Below are 18,691 nucleotides of genomic sequence, written 5' to 3' on the forward strand. Positions count from 1 at the left end.
AGAGTAGCTCACTGGACTCAGAGAAACATTTTATTTACTAGATTACCAGTTTATTGTAAAAGGATAGAAGTCGAGAGCAGCCGGAAGGAAGAGATGCATGGGGTAGGGGATCAGAGCTTCTATGCCCTTTTTAGGTACAGCATTCTTCCAGCATCTCCAAGTGTTCACCAATGCAGAAGCTCTACAAACCCTGCTCTTTTAGGTTTTTATGGAGGCTTCCTTACAATCATGACTGATTAAATCATTGACCATTGACAATTTTTTTAATAATTTATTTTTTATTGGTGTTCAATTTGCCGACATACAGAATAACACCCAGTGCTCATCCCGTCAAGTGCCCCCCTCAGTGCCCGCCACCCAGTCACCCCCCGCCCTCCTCCCCTTCCACCACCTCTAGTTGGTTTCCCAGAGTTAGGAGTCTTCCATGTTCTGTCTCCCTTTCTGATATTTCCTACCCATTTCTTCTCCCTTCCCCTCTATTCCCTTTCACCATTGACAATTGATTCAACCTCCAGCCCTTCCCCCTTCCCAGTGGTCAGGATGTGGAATTGAAAGTTCCAACCCTCTAATCACGTGGTTGATTCTCTTGATCCCCAAGTGGGAGCCAAAACAAATCACCTTATAACATAACAAAAGACACCTTTTTCACTCTCAACACCTAGGGAATTCCAAGGGTTTGGGGAGCTGTGAGCCAGGAACTGTGTGGACAAAGACCAAATGTATATGAAAAATACATTTTGATCATCTGAATAATCAAACATATATTTCTTATAAATCACAATATTGCAGTCTACTTCCTGGTATTTGAGCATGTATTCCTTATAGGAAAACAATCATAAAAGTCAAAAGATAGCAGGATACTACTAAAATCTCATTCAGCTATTAGAAACTATTGAGTCTAGCATGTATCACATGAAAATGTCTCCCAGAGCTGGGCTATTCAAGTTTGTAGGCTTCCATTCGATCTAGTTAGGTTTCAAAAGCAGAAATGGTCTCAGTAACATATAGATTCACCCCTTGCCTTCCCATTTAGCAAGTCCAATGCATAATTCTTGAAGAGATTTTCAGGTCTTCTCTTTTACAATACTAAGTAGGGAAAATATTCCCCAGTAAGATCCAATGTCCATCCCCATAATACTATCAGGTAAAAGAGTTGCAACCACTTCACATAAAGCCTGTTCAAACATTCAGATTCTCCTACAAACTTCCACCTTAATTCTATCAACTCTTATATTCCTAACTCTAGCCTCCAGTAGGGCTTGTATCAACAGGCTTTGATTTTACAATCCTGGGTAGGGGAAGTGTTCCCTGGCCAAACATAATATCCATTCCCATAAAGCTTTCAAGTAAAGTTGACACAACCTCCTTATATAATACTGCTTACACATGCCAACTTTTATAACCCTATCAACTCTTGTACTTCTACGGTTTCTCATTCTAATTATAGACCAAATCAGGATTTCACCAATGGATTTTGGTACCACTGTTCCTGAGACCACCATATCAAGAGGAAACTTCTCTAACCTCTGGTCATTTTAGCTACTTTTGGGTAAAAGACTTTGGGTCCCCAGTGAGGGATTGAGGGATCCAAAAAATGATAAAGGAAAAGTTATATAAGACACTAGAACAAATGGAAATAAAATCATAATGGCATATTTAAGATAAAATACATCAATAACCACAGGAAATGTGAATATATTTGTTCTGTTAAATGAATAAATTATAGATTCATGACTGTAGCCACTAAAAAAAATAGTGAAAGAATATAAACTAACAACAAAAGTGGTGGATTAATTCAAAAGAGGGCCAGAAAAAAGGGGAAGTAAAGTAAAAGGAATATTGAACATGTGCAACAAATTGAAGAAAAAGTGGTATACAAGCACAAATGTACCAGAAATAACAATAAATACAGAATAAATATACCAATTAATTTCTTAGTGGGCACTTGGGTGACTCACTGGTTGAGCATCTGTCTTTGGCTTGCGCTGTGATCCCCAAGTTCTGGGATTGAGTCCTGCATCAGGCTCCTCACAGGGAGCCTGCTTCTCCCTCCACCTATGTCTCTGCATCTCTCTGTGTATCTCATGAATAAATACATAAAATCTTAAAAAAAAGAAAATGAAAAAAAAACAGATTTGAAAAGATACATGCACTTCTATGTTTGCTACAATATTATTTATAATAGCCAAGATATGGAAGCAATCCAAGTGTCTGTTCATAGGTGAATGGATAAAGAAGATGTGATATATAGATATAGATATAGATGTCACATAAACACACACTGGAATATTACTTAGCCATAAAAAAGAAAAATCTTGTGATTTGCAACAACACGGATGGATCTAGAGTATATAATGTTAAGCGAAATAGAGAAAGATAAGTACCATATGATTTCACTCATGTGGGATTTAAGAAACAAAACAAATGAAAAAAAAAAGATACAAAAAAAACCCAGATTCTTAAATATGGAGAACTTACTACTTGTGGTTGCCAGAGGGGAAGCATGTCGGGGGATGAGTGAAATAGATGAAGGGGATAAAGAGTACACTTACCATGATGAGCACTGAGTAATGTACAAAATTGTTGAATCATTATATTGTACACCTAAAAGTCATATAACACTGTACGTTAATTATACCTGAATCAAATAATTATTTTAAAAAGATATGTAAAGTTTGAAAATACAATGGTAGTATTTGCATTAGTATTTATTCAATAAAGCAGAACCACTAAGAGAAAAAAGGAAGAGACTTCTAAGTCTCTTAGGAAGTAAATAAGTAATTAGAATTTATACAATTAATGTGAGAGTTAAGGTAGAATTTTCTTTTTTTTAAGATGGGAGAGGAAGAGAGAGAATCTTAAGCAGGCCTCATGCCCGGCATAGAGCCCAACCGGGAGCTTGATCTCACAACGCTGAGATTATGACCTGAACTGAAATCAAGAGTCGAACACTTAACTTACTGAGCCACCCAGGTGCCCCCATCACCTTACTTTCTATAGGAACTTAATTACAGGTGTTTTAATTACAAGTGATAGTTTGAATGACTGTTCTTCTACTGCATGCCATATACCATCAGTGTTCCCTTTACCTCTGGACAACACAACCACTGATTTAAGCCTAATCAAAGTCTTTAAGCCTAATCAAATTAGAAAACCATTTCCAGATAAGCCAGAACTTAGAGAACCTAACCTTGTAGTTCTGTTCTGCTAGAATTACTACTGGTACCAATATCTGTATCAATTAGGGGAGTAGAGCCATATTGAGTGATAGAGAATAAATAATTTATTATCAGAATTAGAATGGACACAATGAGGAATGTACAGGGGGAAAAAGTTGCTAAATAAAGTCTTCAATCTATTAATTACGAAACTGGAAGAATGATATGACCAGAGACCTAAATATGGAAGCAAGGATGAGGGAAGAGTTATGGGATATTATGTTTGCCAAAATAGAGGTGACCTGTAGGTATTTAAAAACAGAATTAAAGGAAGTTACAATGTAAATGTCTCTGAGATGATTACTATATTAATAACTTAAGTTTCATAACAAGTACTTAAAATCATGATCTAACTCACAAGGAACATAGACACTGAAATGGTATATGGTAATGGTAAATGGTATCATTGGGTAAAGATAGAGATGTGGTCATATAGATGAGTGTGTAGATATCTTCTATATGTCCAATGACATTACTTTACCTGAGAATTACATTAAATTTGCTTTAAGCTCCTATTCCCATCAAAGGGAAATGCCAACATACTCTCCAAGATGTCCTCAGATTCTAGGGAGTTTACATTCTCATGGTCAGACTTTGCTGTAATTTCTTATTCCTTCTGAGCTCTTCATTTCACTCATGCCTCATATCCACCTGCTGTTCTCTTCTGTTGGTACATCCATGGGATACAGTTGCTTTCCTCAATTTCCCCATATCTTCACCCACACAAGTAACTTTTGGGCATAAAGATTTAGCTTAAGTTTGGAATGACAGAGAAGAGGTGTTTAGCAATATTTAATGGTCATCTGGCTATCTCTGCCCCCAGAAATCTCTCTGCATGTGATATTGCTCTGGAGGTTCCTGCTGCTATTATGATGAACAGCTCCTTCCCTTCATTCCTCTCCAACCCCCATTTTTTTTAATCTTCAAATTTCTTTTTACTTTGTGTTTGTGGAACAGTTTGGTTCTCTCTTTATTTATATGTCTCCTTCCAGATGGTTATCTGGGGCCCCAAACTAGTTGATCAAGATATTTAACCAAGCAAAAAAACATCTTCTTCCCTAAAGATCAATAAAGCCACTGTAATAAAGCCACTGTAACAAATTATGGTTTAAATAGCAAATATAAAGCGATAGATAGATAGATAGATAGATAGATAGATAGATAGATAGATAAAGGAAGGAAGGAAGGAAAGAAGGGAGGAAGGGTGGAAGGAAGGAAGAAAAGTGAGAAAGGAAGAGAGGAAGGGAAATAGGGAGAAAGAACTGACTATCCACTTCTTCCTTTCACCATTACTCTCCTTCCTAAATATAGAATTTTTTTCTTCCCTTCTGAAAATATCAGTAGTGATAAACATAAATCATAAGCCTTTAAAAAACAAGACAAATAAGGAAACTTGCCCTAGAAACAAGTCTGTAAGTTGCAGCTGATTTACTTGAAATGGGGCAAAGGTCCACTTCACCATTGCCCCGTCTACAGAAAGACACAAAATGTCATGAGAGAATTTAAGAGTGAAATTCAGCTGTCAGAATTTGTGTTGTATCTCAAAGCCTGGAAAGTAAACAAATTTCTGCAGGAAACAGGTTCTTTTAGGTGGGCACAGCTGAGGTCTGTAATGACAAATACAACTTGTATATGGTGATGGGATGGAGTTAGTGGTTATCCTAGAATGGAATACAGTGTTATTAGTAGAGAATGCTATCATTGAACAGGTTGAACAAATAATAGTTATTTTAGGTTTGGGCTATTTGGTTATTTTTATTTTTTATGTATAAAATGTTTTATTTTAATTTAATTTTATTTTTATTTCAGATTTGGTTATTTTTAGATTTAGATACTCAGTCATTTCCGTGAAAGTCATTCAGTCCTAAACACTGTGTCTTGTACCACCCTACCCACTACTTTTTTTCTATGCTACTTCCTACACACTCCTGTAGTAATTAGGGAGCCACTTGTTTGCAGCCTATACACACTCTATGCTTGCTCCTGTTTTGATATAAATTCTCATGCATTTTCACTACCTTTCTTCCTCTTCACTTAACTTCTACCTTAAGACCCAGATGGAGTCCCATCTCTTCCAAGCAGCCTGCTCAGTTTAATTCAGAGCACTTTATTAATCTCATATTTTCCATTAGTCTCACACAGATTGGAAAATAATTGTTCCCTAGGCTTTGTTTTTCTTTTGGAGACCCTATAATGCTCCCTCCCCCACCATACACACACAATGAGAGTCCATAATTTGGTGATCAATTAATTGGTTAATAGACTGATAGCAATGATTAGCTTCTCATGCTTTAACCATTCTCCAATACAGAGTAAAGTTTAGCCATGGCCAACATTAAAGCATTGGAATTTTCCAGTGAAATTCCATTTTCAACCAGTGTTTTTTTTTTAAGGAGTGACAGTTCAATTTTTAGATAGGAAGGATTCTAGAGAAATAAGCAAAAAGCTATGCAAACTGTGAAATTCCACAAGTGTGTTGACATCTCTGTGCTTGCTAGAATGGGCCCTGATTAAACTTATTACCATTATTGTTCTGGAAAGTAACGGTTCTCCCTGCAGCACTGAAAAGGAAAGAATGGAGGTGGGGGAAGCATGGTCAGCATGGTGTAATGAAGAAAGAGTACAAATAAAGGCTAAGGGATATAGGTTCTGTTTCTAGTTTTGCCATTTAACTGCTTTGTGACCATGAGCACGTGCCCAAATCTTGGAAGTTTGTTCCCCTTTTCTGTTAAAAGCACAGACATCCACTGTCCTCTAAAAGCAGCCTCCCTATAGACAATAAAAGATGCCTTTGACAATGGCCCAGAAAGCCTCTTGGACTCTTTAATAGTGGTCATTCCAAACAACACACAAAAAAATCTAGGGTCAGAGAGAGAGAGAGAAAAAAATTAATTTGATAGCATGAATAAATGTAGCTAATGCTTCATGGAAAAATTAATCTTAAATATCATGGATTCAGAATTGTAAAATATGGGCAACCCGGGTGGCTCAGTGGTTTAGCGCCACCTTCAGCCCAGGGCGTGATCCTGGAGTCCCGGGATGGAGTCCCACATCGGGCTCCCTGCATGGAGCCTGCTTCTCCCTCTGCCTGTGTCTATGCCTCTCTCTCTCTCTCTGTCTCTCATGAATAAATAAAAATCTTAAAAAAAAAAAAAGAAACAGAATTGTAAAATATAGATGCTGTTATAGTTTCTACAAAAACTACTTTACAATTATATACAGTTTTACTTTTTTTTTTTTCTTTTCCAAATGAATCTTGGGAAGGCTTTTACATGAAAGACAGCAAAGTCTTGGCAATGAGGAAAAACTCAAAGGTAAGAGAATTATATAATGGCTTGGATGAAAGTTGCAGTAGATTTCACTGCCATTTTCAGGTTTTTATACTTAATGGAGACCTGAATATATATAGTTATACAAACTTTTTGTGTGTCTGTATTCCCATGTATTAAATGGGAAGAGTATTTTATGACAGACGAGGGTATCACAAAGTTAAATATCTACAGGGACCAGAAAGTTAAAGGAAATGGATAAAATGAGCAGTAACAGGGAGTGGTGGGGAGTATAGTACCTTAGAGGTTTAAATTTAAACAACCTGATTGGTATCCATCGAGCAAATTGCTTGGCACAATATTGTAATTTCCTTTGATTTTTCATGTATATTTGATATGTGAATCTAGATTTTTGGCATTTAATGAAAACATTTGATCGTTGTGCAGACCAAACAAAGCCTGTCTGTGAACTCTACCTTAGAGTGTACCATCAAAAAAAGGGCATTAAGAGAAGATCATACCTGATTCTGTCTTCAGTTCCTCACTTTATAAGTACAGAGACCAAAACTACGAAAAACCACCTGGCCAGTAAGCAATTTATGTAATCAACAAATATAACAGACATTATGCTAGAGACTGGGAAATATTTAGTGAACAGGAGAGATATAGTCTCTAGTATCATGGAACTGTCCAACTGGACCAAGAAAACTATATCTCAGATATCAAGACTCTCAACAACCAATATAGATTCCTTCCAAATCCATTCTCGCCTCTCACAGTACAGAATCTGATGTTGCCCTAGGCTGGATCATGCACTGTCAGTCACTGGAGTGTTCACATAATTAGAAATATTCTGCAAGGTGATTAGGCTGTGTCATAGCCTCTTTCTTCAGATGATAAATGGTAGTAGAAGAAATGTATTGAAATGATGGTAAAGTCTTATTTTTTTTTAGTACTTGATAGAAATGGCATTCATAATTTTAGCTTACATGGTAATTTCCTAATGTGATATAATGGTCTTAAATGTTTAAATAAATCTTTGGGAAATAAGTATTGTGTTACAACTTGGTGAGTGGTTGTTGAAATAGCAGAACAATTAACACCTTATTGATACTCATATGGTCTCGATCCATTCCCACTTAATAGCTTTTGCTCATTCTCTTCTCTCTTTACCTTTCTGGAATGCTTTTCTACATGTTTAAATCCTACCCATTCATCAAGGTCTTGCTCAATGGTGTCTCTTCAGAAAGTGGTTATCTCTTCCTCTGCTAAAACCTCATTGTGTTTATTTCTTATTCCAGTAACATGATGAGTTTCTTTTTTTTTTTTTTTTTTTTACATGATGAGTTTCTTAAAGGCATAGATAAATAAGTGATTTTTTTTGCCTAACATTATGGAGTACATCTTCTTGTGTTTAGAATGATAGTATCATCTCAAATTGTGTGTTCACTTATAAATCTGTTCTACTGAAGTTCTAGTAGGGAAATGACAATAAATACAATAAGAATTAAGATAAGTCCCCTATAGCACTATGAAGGGCATACATAATGCCTCTCTCATAGGTTGAAAGGAAAATGCAATCTATTGGAGTGGGAGGATAGAAAGGGCCAGGAGAGAAAATCACTTTCAGATCTGCATGGGAATTTTTTTGTATGTAGTAGGATAGAGAAAAAAAAACTAATTGATATTAGTTACTTCAGTTTAGGCAATTCCAGAAATAAATCATTTACTCTTTTTGTTGGAGAAGAAGCATTCTTTTGCTTCTCAGTACTTTTACATCATTCCATTTTCTCTTTCTCCTGTAAAAAAAATCTGCTAGATTCTACACAAACAGAACTAAGTTTGTATTAGGTCCTATTCTAGGTAAGCAGAATATTTGGGGAAAGAGAGAAAATATTGCCTTATCCATACCACTCGTCTCACAATATGCCCACTGCTTCCTAATAGCAGAGCAAGTATTACATGATGAAAGGATAGACACAGAGCATGGGGAAGTAAGGAAGGGAACTTTTGGAAGGAAGTTGTTGTAATAACATGAAAAATCATTGGACATATAATCAGCTATCTAAATTATAAAGCATAGCTCATGGCCCTATTTCTTCTAGAGAAATGTAAAAGTTAGATTTTTAAAAAACTAGGCAACAACTAAAATCAAAGAAAAACTATCTTGTGGAAAAATTTGGATTAGCTCTGAGGTTAAATTGATGTAAGGCCAGTATCAATGTGTAACTTGGCAGGTATGTAACAGAATAAAGGATTAATAAAAGACCAAAAAAAGTGAGGAACTTCTAACTGTAAAGAGAGCCATGGCATCAGGAATTTTCCCAGGAAACTTTAACCATGAAGTGCTGTTGGAGTCAGAAAAAGAACTAGGTTTAAAGACAGAGCCAATGGAGACTTCCTGAGGGATGTAGGGGATCTTTAAGGCCTCAGGTGCCAGACATAGCTACAGGTTCAAACTGAGGTAAAACACAACTCACTTCTCCAGGAGGGTTGTGCTAGCTTCGGCAGCACATATACTTCTCCAGGAGGGCTCTAGAATATTGCTAGATTTTCTGGAGTCACTGAACCTCATTTGAAAGATTGTTGGCTCAATGATCCCTTGGGAAATTGCATTCCTATCTTAGCTCCTGTGTACCTGTGATCACAGATGAATCTGTTACCTACTAATGACCTAAATCCTACCTACATTTGTTCAAAGAAATGGATTCTATTCTCCATCCTAGACTCTTCCTCTTACACCTGTTCTCATATTCTTCACCTCTGGATCAGCCAAATGTACTCTGATGTAATAATTATTTCCATTTAGTGAATATCTATGATGCATCAGATGCTGGTAAGAGATTACCTGTCTTATTTCATATTTTTTTGTAAACCCTACAAAGTTGAAGAGACAGAGGCTCAGAAAAGTTAACGGAATTGCTGAAGGCTGGTTATTAAACAGCAAAGGTAGAATTTGACCTTAGACATGTTTAGTTCCAATGCCTGCCATAAGCTTGAAAAGGAGTAGGAGTTAATACACCTTAAATAATTAAAACTATCACCTTAGCTGGCTAATCCTCAGCTGTACCAATAACATGTCACAAATAAGTGGTCAGGCAGCTGGTTTTTAACTACCGCAGGGAAGTTTCAAATGAAATACTGTTGTTATGCAGATTGCCTGGCTTAGGAACAAAAAGCAAACAAAATCCAAAGCTGTAGCAAGGACTTTGAAGATAAAAAGCTTTTAAAATGGAACAAATGATTGTTTAAAAATGCTATTGAATGAGTTTCCAGGGATGGCTATTGTTATGTTTTAAAAACAACAGCCAACTTTGTGTTCTTTTAAGAAGCATCAGACTGCTATCAATTTCAAGAGGGATGGGAGGAGTCTGGTTCAATGAACTTTCCCAAACTGTGAGCAGCAATGTCATAGGAAACCCAGGTTAGGAGCTCTTCTGGAAAAGGCAATTTCCAATCAACAGCAGTTGATTCAGTTCATTCATTCTTTCATTTACTCATTCAGTGTTCTTTTTCATTTTTAAAGTGCTGAAATACACAGAGGAGTATATAAGCCAAATGTAATAACTTTAAAGAAAGATTATAAATCAAACACCCAAGTAACATGAGGAATATACTCTTAGCAGTTCATGCCCTCTGAATGCCTTTTCCCATCAGGTCTCATCGAAAAGGTCACTTTTGAGTAATGACCCATAGGAAGTAAGGGAGAAAGTTGTGTCTTTCTGAGGGAAGAGCATTCTAGGCAGAGGGAGCAGGACTTTTCAAGACTCTGAGAGAGTAGTAACTTAGGTGTGTGCAAGGATAGTGGAAGTTCAGTTTCACTGGAATAAAGATAATGAGAAAGAGCATTATGAAATAAATCCAGAAGCAAAATGGAGGGCTCAATTATGTAGGGCCTGATCCTAATCATGTGAACCTTGTAGGTCTATAAGGACTTAATGTTTTATTAGACTGATATGGGATCTATTGGAGAGTTTGAGCAGAGAAGTGTTAAGAACTGATTTACATTTTAAACTGATCAGTCTGGCTAAGGGCAGAAGCAGAAAGACACTATAGAAATAGCATTGCAGGGCAGCCCCGGTGGCGCAGTGGTTTAGCGCCACCTGCAGCCTGGGGTGTGATTCTGGAGACCCAGGATCGAGTCCCGCATCGGGCTCCCTGCAGGGAGCCTGCTTCTCCCTCTGCCTGTGTCTCTGCCTCTCTCTTCGCTCTCTCTGAATGAATAAATAAATAAATCTTAAAAAAAAAAAAAAAAAAGAAATAGCATTGCAACAATCCAAGCAAAAGATGATATTGGTTTAGCTTAGGGTGGTGGTAATGGAAGTAGTGAGAATAAGTCAAATGTCCATGTAGTGTGAACAGGATGTGCTTACATTTCTATTATCACTTATCTATGCTTAAATATGTTCACTTATGTGTACTTATACATATCAGTTTCTATGATTTTTATTCTTCTTGCATCATAGATATGTGATTATTTCTTTAGAATTTCCTTTTTGTAAGAGTCTGCTATTGGTAAACATTGTTTTCTTTTTTCTGAAAATGAATTTATTTCTCCCTTATCTTGGGTGGCAAGTATTTTCTCTGCAAATTGAAGATACCATTTCCCTCTCTTTTACCTTCCATGGTCTCTGTTAGTCAAAATGTTCCTTTGATGGTAGTCACCTTTTTCTCTCTGACTGCCTTAAATCTCTCAGTGGTATCTGGTATGATTTGATTAGATAGGCATTTCTTTGTATTTATGCTGCTTGGGATTCCCTAAGATGTCTATATCTATGAATCAGTGTCATTTTTCAGTTATGGAAAATGCTAGCCATTATCTCTTCAGATATTGCACAGGTTTCTTTCTTCTCCTCCTCTTTCGACCTCCAGTTATATATATGTTATGCCTTCTTACTCATCTTCTCTTTCTCATAGCTGCTCGTTCAGACTCTGCATCTGTGCTGCATTTGAAGTGTTTTGTTTGGCCTGTTTTCCAGTTTATGGTGTCTTTGTTTAGATGTATCTAATATGCTAGTAAATCCATTTATTAAGTTGTCTATTATAGTTACTATATCATTTCTGAAAGTACTATCTCACTGTCCTTCAAATCTCTTACACCATATTTCATTTTATTTTTTTTAAAGATTTTACTTATTTATTTGAGAGAGAGAGAGAGAGCACACAAGTGAGGGGGGAAGGGGCAGAAGAAGAGGGAGAAGCAAGCTCCTGGTTGAGTGGGGAGCCTAATGTAGGGCTCATTCCTGGGACCCTCCAATCATGACTGAGCCGAAGGCAGACACATAACTGATTGAGCAACCCAGTTGCCCTTCTTATACCATATTTTGTACTTCAAATTTCCTGAAATTATTCTCAAACAGGTATTTGATTTACTTGAAATCATGTGTCTTACTATTTCAACATTTGAAATTTTGAAGAGCTCCATTGGATTTTACTATGAAGACTTGTTTCCTTGGGCATTTTTGGGTTTTGACTGTGTGCATGACCATTACAAAAATATTTGTGGGAGTTTTCAAGGCCTAGAGTGTTGGTACATTCTTTCAGGAAGGACTCAAAGAGAGAAGGATGAAGCATTAACAGTCTGGAAACTTTTTAAAGATTTTATTTATTTATTTATTTATTTATTTATTTATTTAGAGAGAGAGAAAGAGAGAGAAGGGGGAGGAGCAAAGGAGAAGGGAGAGGGAGAGGAAAAGAATCCCCAAAAAACTCTGCACTGAGTGCAAAGCCTATTACAGGGCTCAATCTCATGACTCTGAGATCATGATCTGAGCTGAAACCAAGAGTTGGATGCTTAACCAATTGAGCCACCCTGGCACCCCTGGAATCTTTTTAAAATGAAGACTGAGTTTCAGATTTTTGAAGACTCTGTAGTTATTTTTTTTAATTAGTAGACTTTTTTTTAAAGATATTTATTTATTTATTTATTTATTTATTTATTTATTTATTTATTTATTTATGGGAGAGAGAGAGAGAGAGAGACAGAAACACAGGCAGAGGGAGAAGCAGGCTCCATGCAGGGAACCCAACATGAGACTTGATCCTGGGTCTCCAGGATCAGGCCCTGGGCTGAAGGCAGCGCTAAACCACTGAGCCACCGGGGCTGCCCCAGACTTTATTTTTTTAATAGCATTTTAAAGTTCACAGCAAGTGAATGAGAAGTACAGAGTTCCCAACATATCCTCTCTCCCACCATACACAGCCTCTCCTACCATCTATATCTTGCACTTGTGTGATGCACTTGTTACACTTTCTTAGTGAATTTAAATTTAGCTTGCAAACTGTCATAATGGCCAACCTTTTTAAAAAAGATTTATTTTTTTTGAGTGGGGGTGGAGTCTCCACACTAAGTGAGGAGCCTGACAGGGGATTTGATTTCATGACCCTACGATCACAACCTAAGCCAAAACCAAGAGTCAGATGCTAAACTGACTGGCTGCACCACCCAGGTGCCCCAGACCAACTTTTTTTAAAAAATAACTTTCTAGGGACATTTTCCCCATCTTTGTTCAGCACCAAAGCAGCTTTCTTGAAGTGTCCTCATGTTGGGAGAAGAGGTAATTTGTGTCTGGTTCAGACTTAAACTGTGAATGGAGCTTTAGGAGGGGAAGGTCTCCTGTTAAAGTCCCCAAACAGCAGGGTCTGGGTGTGACTTCTGCTCCTGTACCAGTGTGGCCATGAAAACTGAAATTCAAGTGTGCCAAGTTCAGCAAATGCTCTGAGTAAAAGCGATTTCCTCTTAGGAGGTAAAACATCTATGTTTTCTCCTACAGGTAGAATTTGGCCTGAGGTATCCCCACATTCTTCCAAGATCTTCAGTACAATTACTAAGGCTTAACAAGTATTTTCCTCAGTCTTTGTAGTTGTTTTCAGTTGAATACCTGACCAAACATTTTATCAGAAACATAAGTCCATTCATTTTTTTCTCTCAATCAATAAATAATATTTGAACATGTATTATCATGCTGGATATTTGAAGGAGGCAGTTATGTGTTATATGTTATTCCTGTCCTTGAGGATCTTGCAGTCAAGTACGGGAGGAAGTATGTAAAGACTACTTAATGTAAAATTTTGGTGAATTGTTGAAAAGTTCAATATTATTTGTAATGCAGTATCCATGTGCTTTCCCCGAATGCAGCTAGAGTAATTAAGAACTCAGCTCTGTGACAAGAGATCTGTGAATCATCATTATTCTCTGTTCCAACACTTCATTTTTTTCTGGAGATAACAGAGCTTCAATAGAAGAAGACTGAGGAAAGACACAGGTGGATATGGAGGTTCAAAGGATATTATTACTGGTTTAAACTCTGTTCTGTTGGGGTCATTAAAACACTGATATATTTTGCTCTTTCCTGTCATCTGGACCCGCTTTTCTTATGTGAACCATGAATATAACCTTCCTGGGGAGTCTACTATCGCCAACATTGTCAAGGAGATCTTATAGATGTCACTTCTGGTACTAATTGTAATAATGGGTGTCACTTATGGGATCATTATTTTACAGTTTCATGTGATCATAGAGTAGTTCTATGGACATTGAAAAACCTGCATCAGACCGGCACCTGCCATAAGATTTAGAGTTCACTTGACACTTTCAGGTATACTTTTTCAATCCCAGGAAAATACTCAATGCATCTTTCATTATTAGGACATTAGATTTTATTTAAATAGTATAGAAAAAAATCCACCAAATCAACTTTAAACAGTGACGTATTTGATACCATATTTTATTTACACAGCATTCTGAGAACAGCAGATCTGAAAGGCAAACCAAGGTTAATGTTCTGGCAATCAGCTAAAGTTAATTGATGGAGACATTTCAGAGTAAAATAAAATTATCTTGACAGCTTTTCATTAGGATAACAACCTGACAGTCAAGGACTACCTAATTTTTCCCTAATCACGACAAACTATTATTAATAGCAGCACATGTATTACATCTTGAGAGACAGATCCCTGCAGACTTTAGAGAATAGATTGGGGAAATATCCTCCTCCCCATTAGCTAGATCCTGGGCATTCCTAAAATGATGAAATAAGAGTAGTTTATTTCAAATAAAGTTCAAATGGTATTTAACTTCTTAAATTTAGAACATACGGCAAAAATCTAAAAATATGAGGAGTGTTAAAAAGTAATGTTCCAGAAACTTTCACCAAATAATTGTAGCCCACATGAGTAATTTTTCTTTTCTGTTTTTGAGAGAATGACTCACTGATCAGAAAATTTTGCTTTACTCACAGAGTATACATTATATACTTGATGTGAATAAATCTTTTATGACTTTGGAATGGGTCATAAAGTCATAAGATGTAGAAGAATAAGGAAACTCTTTTTATTTGGACACATTTTATGGGATAAACTTGAGAATAGTTCCCCAACTTTCTGTTGAGAATTTGACATTCCCCTAAGCCTTGAGGTCATGCCCTTATATATTGGTGAGTGCTAGAAGAAAGAGGAGAGCATGGAACCTGAAGAAGTTTCATTACTTTGGTCCATCATTACATCTTTCTGAGAATTCAAGAAAACTCCAGAAAAGTAGTATGCAGAGAGGAGCCTGGTGAGAGGCCATTCAGGTAAAGTGAAACTGAACACAAAATTGGAAATTTTTTACTAAAGGCAAACAGGCCTGCCCCTAACATTTATGTGGCCTGGGAATTTGTAAGTAAAATTTTGTAAGTTAAAAATCAGTTGACAAACCGTTAAATAAAACATCTTCCTATCTTGAAATTTTACCATGATAAGGTTCAAGGCAAGGCACCCCCAAATATGCCACTTGGTAATACTGATGATTTTGAATTAAAGTTACTTAAGAAAGAGCCAGTGCAATAAGGACACTCTGACCCTCCTTGGTCCTCCTGAAAGCAGGAAATAAATTTCCCATGTTGAAGGGTACTCTACCTGAACCTGGAGGACAAAAGGCATACTCATCACCAGAGTGAAGGAATTCAGGGCCAAGAAGACTGAATAAACAAACTTTCCTTGTTTTGTCAATTCTTCATAAATTATTTCTTTGTCTAAAAGGCTTAATAAAAGCTGCCTGCTTTGGTCCCTTCCTTGAATGTCATATTTTTATGAGCTCCCAAATGTATGAAATTAAATTTATTTTTCTCCTGTTAATCTGTCTTATGTTAATTTAATTTAGACCAGCCAAAGAGCCTAGGAAGGAGAAAAAGAAAAGTTTTCATCCCCTACAGCCTTCAAAATGATAAATAGAGCATTTGTATAAAGCTATTGTTTTTATACAGCTTTATGAAACTTAACATTCATAGTTATCAATTAAATTTAAAGGCAAAAATATATACTGTAACTAATAAATATCACACCTCTAAATAAAAATAAATGAAGCTGAAATTGTAAAATATTTTAAATATTCAATTTTACTAAATATTCATTTTTTTAAGTTTTTGTTATTTATTCATAGAGTCAGAGAGCGAGAGAGAGAGAGAGAGAGAGAGAGAGTGAGAGGCAGAGACACAGGCAGGGGGAGAAGCAGACTCCATGCAGGGAGCCCGACGTGGGACTCGATCCCGGGTCTCCAGGATCACACCCCAGGCTGCAGGCGGCGCTGAACAGCTGCTCCACGGGAGCTGCCCAATTTTACTAAGTATTCCTATAAAAATGTTTGCAATTATATTATTCATCTTCCAGCTAGTTGCCAATGTAAAGAAATGGTATCCTGCTTCTTGGTGTTATACCCAAATGTACAGACTTAAGAAAGGAATTGTTTAATATTGCAAAGTATTCCTCTGCTGAGTGCAACTCTTGTGAATATTGCACCAACACATGAATATTTTCAGAATCATGAATTGGAACAGAAAGAAGAGCAAAAAAGAAGATGTTTAGCACTACTGGGAAATGATGCTTTATTCTTCAGGAATCTGTTGCTGTCTGAATCTCATGATACATGAGTGGAAGGATTTGACAAATTAATTAATTCATCTTAAAAAGTTTTTGGCAAAAAAGGTTTAAGAATTCCAGAATCATCCAATCCATTTTTTGGAAGCTTCTGGGAAACACAGCCATGTTGCATAAAGAACTTTCAGTGATGACCAGTGGAGGCAGGCACAAGTGTAGCACCAGGGCACCCAGGAAGAAAGCTTCAGGAGAGCTTGTTCCCTGATGGTTTGGGTGGGAGAGGGGCTGTGGATGGGAGCAGAGGTGGAAGAAAGGGAGTTATTTGGAGGTACAACTCTTCTGGAGGTTTCCACACCAACAAACTTTGAAATAGAATTGTAATTGCTCACGTGACTCTCTCTAGATTTGTAGCATATGGTATGTTTCATGGAGTGTTTTTCCTTCATCAGTGTCTGTCAAGGGTTCTTCAAATAACCTGAGACTCTCTTAGAATCTATTAAGAAGCAGTTTCAGGAAAGCTCTCTAGAGCCCCATTTCAGCTGCTACAATAAGGTAAGATAAAAGGAATGGAAACTATCTACCTCAATGATAGGCTCAGCTTTTAAAGTATTTGTTACGTCTGGGTCCTGTTTTGTTTGTTTTGTTTTGTTTTGTTTTGTTTTGTTTTGTTTGGCAAGAGGACAGAGGTTAAAGCTGTGAAAAAGAATAGCACAAACCCACATGATGATGAAAAACTGGGCTTTTATTGAATATTCTTTTATTTCCAAAGACATCAGACCACAATGTTTTGCACATTTTTAATGAATTCCATTTTTTTGGCCTGTACTTTTGCAACCAAACAACTAGATAATTAGTACTTAAAAATGGTAATACTAAAAATTTAAAGAGAAGGAGAGTTGCTATGGAAATTATTCTATGTACATATGATAGGTAAGTGTCTTGATTTGAAATGTGAGGTAGTCCCAGAAGAAATACAGGTTTAAACTGCACTAATAGCATGAAAAAATCCACTAACCTACATGAGAAGGACGCTATTTGTGTTGAAGAAAGTCTTGCGTTATATTTATCCAACAATGAGAACATAATCCTTTATATTGAAAGTATGGTCAGAAACTGAATTAAAAACTTGAAAATCTTCATTCTGTTGTTTGTGTTTTATTAGCTGGAACATAAGCATCAGGTTTGGAAGAAAATGAGCACATGTCCCCTTTCAGAACAGGAGTAGGGATGGTTCACTGATAAATATTCAAACGGTGTAGTGATGGTATATATGCCAAAATATCAGAGTCTAAATCAAATATCAGAATCTAAATCAAAATCACTTTCCTGAGCAAATACATAGTCTCTAATGGGGTCTTCTAGACAAATTCAAATGCCATCCGCTATGTTGAAAGGATTGGGCATAATGAATATGTTCTGAACACAAATATTCCATGATACAAGTGGGTTTATGTAGACACTGGAATTCCTGTAGTACTGAGAAAGAAGTTAGACAGGTTAGAAAAGGCAAGAATCCTGTTGGAAAGACAGTGGTATTGTTTTGACTATCTGTTTAATAACTTTTCACTGAGAAGCTGGTTCCTAGTATAACACCTTTCTATAGTCTTTAAATAATCTGTAAATTCTCGAGAATTTACTTCTCATGGCAGGCTTCTTGAAGGCCTTGGAGTTTTTTAAAATGTGTTTGGTGGAGTTACCAGGCTCAAGAGACTCTGACTCACAATGCCTGTGCCTTTATTACTTAGCAAGAGCCATCAAACTAAGTACAAAAGAACCGGAATTCCAGGTTGACTGGAAAAACTCTTTAGGAAAAATTAAGATCTTAGCTGCACCCAGGGAGAGGCCCCAAAATGACAAGACTATTTATTTTTATTTTTTAAGTAATCTCTATACCCAGCATGGGACTGGAACTCACAACACTGAGATCAAGAATTGCATGTCCTACCAAATGAGCCAGCTATACACCCCAAGACTGTTTTTCAATGTAACTCACACAGATTAGGCTCACTATTTATTATCACTATTTTATGTTGTTACCATCACTGAGCTCATGATTTTCTGCTAAACACTGAAAGAGGTAAGTTAATTTTTTTCTGGACAATCAGGTGTCCTTCAGCATGCTATTGTTGCTATGCCTTTAATGACATCCTAAAGACTTGAAAGAGTTAATATTCCCCTCAGTATCAGAAAGCGACTTAACTTTCCACAAAAATTTAGATTCTCATTATTATGATTAGAGATAATGAGGATAAATGTGCAGAGATAATTGGTGCATAGCGACTGCAAAAGGACAACAAGGATGGACAACACTGTTTGGCAGGACCACACATTAATACATGGGGAGCAGCT

At 36.7% G+C, this 18,691-nt stretch overlaps 1 long non-coding RNA gene across 1 annotated transcript; it reads left to right on the top strand.

Annotated features, from left to right (window-relative positions):
* The first annotated feature begins 6,459 nt into the window (after positions 1-6,459).
* Positions 6,460-15,604, top strand: LOC111095728. Its single transcript, XR_005357644.1, has 2 exons — positions 6,460-6,532; positions 13,626-15,604. It is a non-coding gene; the product is annotated as an uncharacterized LOC111095728 (long non-coding RNA).
* Positions 15,605-18,691: the final 3,087 nt, after the last annotated feature.

Source organism: Canis lupus, chromosome 4, assembly GCF_011100685.1.
Source record: "Canis lupus familiaris isolate Mischka breed German Shepherd chromosome 4, alternate assembly UU_Cfam_GSD_1.0, whole genome shotgun sequence".
In the NCBI taxonomy this organism is placed as follows: Eukaryota; Metazoa; Chordata; class Mammalia; order Carnivora; family Canidae; genus Canis; species Canis lupus.